This window comes from Ceratina calcarata, unplaced genomic scaffold (genome assembly GCF_001652005.2).
Source record: "Ceratina calcarata isolate Rehan_Ccalc_2016 unplaced genomic scaffold, ASM165200v1 scaffold88.2, whole genome shotgun sequence".
Classification (NCBI taxonomy): Eukaryota; Metazoa; Arthropoda; class Insecta; order Hymenoptera; family Apidae; genus Ceratina; species Ceratina calcarata.
In genome coordinates, this window is record NW_017180156.1 from 2,090 (window position 1) to 2,719 (window position 630).

A 630-nucleotide genomic window follows, 5' to 3' on the forward strand; every position below is an offset into this window, starting at 1 on the left:
TTACACATAATTATGTTATTATAAACGTAGAACCTCCAAAACATAACATGTATCTCTAGTATGTAGCACAAAATGCTGTTGTTAATAAGTACTCTTTTTCAATTACGTTACATAAAATGAGCTTGCGTCGAAATTCTGTTTTGATTTACAACCCGATGTCTTTGATCTCGATTTTGACATTTTTTAGGAATAGTATTCTCTTCTGTCAGCAGAAATAATCATCTTCACATTTTTAATTGTAATAATGTCTAACTTTGAAAACTGTACATCTATGGCATAAATATAATTTGATAAAAAACTGATTGTAAGTGCGTTCCCCCTTCCACCGAAGACGACAAAGCTACGTCTTAAGCATCTGCCAAATTTTAGTTTTTAAGTTAGTTGTAGCAAGTATCTCAGCTAGGTATCATTTCGATAGAGAACTGATGACAAAATAAATACTTTGAAAATCCAACGAATCATACTACTTAATCTTTCGGGAACCTGTCGTGCACGTTTCCGTGCATACTCGACCCCACAACACCAGATATCAGTCATTCTTCAATTTAATAGTTAGTCATATAAGGTTTAAGGTTGCATGAGTCGTAAAATCTCTAGCAAAAATTTCAGAAACATGATAGAATGCATTAT